Below are 1,068 nucleotides of genomic sequence, written 5' to 3'. Positions count from 1 at the left end.
CTTGCACTGAGGAATGCCTGGGAACACTAAATTAACAGAATAAGCTTTAACACAAATGACAGAATGTATTAATTCCAGTGCGGGGGCTATGGGAGGGTGCCAGTGGGAATGGGGGTATAAAGATGATTAAGAATGATTGAGATGTTTTGTGTGAAATACACAAAAATTCAATAAAAACAAATTTAAAAAAGTTAAAACAAACAAAAATATGTATTGCATTATGCATGGTACACTATATGCAAAAATATAATGTAAAGAGAGGTGATGGGAACTATTCTGAAAATAAAGTTAAACATTTTTTTCATTATCACAGTTCAGTAACTTCTACATTAACAGTTCTCCATAAAAATACATATCAAATGTGTATATCCAGAAATATACATACTTTGTGATACTTTAATACAAGATACCTTAAACTGAGGAGTGAGAAAATACTTGCACATACACTATTTTAAGTGTATCGTAAGCCTAATGTTGATAAATATTGCAGATGATAATAAAATAAGCAAAAAAGAGAAAAATACTATAGACAGAGTTAGGAGATAATCATTTGATGTAACAACATTTCACTGAGTGCTACTATGGGATAGTCCAGCTATCAGTCTTAGGGAGACTTTTTTTTAAAAAAGAAAAAAAAACCTAGGAACATCAAAATCTAGATTGCTTTCTCACTGGAAGATTTTAGTGTAGAATTGTAGGCTTAACTTATAAACATTAAAGAGAATATCAGTTAGTTGGAAATACAAAGAACATTTTACTGTCCCAAGTCATAATATTGTCCTTACATTGATAAATAATATCAGAGACATTGAAATCTCAAAAAACAGTACCAAATGTTTAGCGCCAAAGTCTGTACAATACTCAGGAATGTTTACAAAAGGTATGGAGATAGATATGTAAAGATATGTCCATTTGGGGATAATGACAAAGGTAAGAAAGGAAGCAATATATGTGCACAGGCTACAGGGACACAATAAATGAGGCACACACCCAACGACCACATTTCCCAGGACCCAGAAAATAGCCCAATTGACATCAATCACTCATTGTCCTGCCTGAGTCATCTCC

Source organism: Nannospalax galili, unplaced genomic scaffold (assembly GCF_000622305.1).
Source record: "Nannospalax galili isolate Female #2095 unplaced genomic scaffold, S.galili_v1.0 scaffold417, whole genome shotgun sequence".
NCBI classification, from domain to species: Eukaryota; Metazoa; Chordata; class Mammalia; order Rodentia; family Spalacidae; genus Nannospalax; species Nannospalax galili.
Note: the sequence above shows the minus strand (reverse complement) of the source record.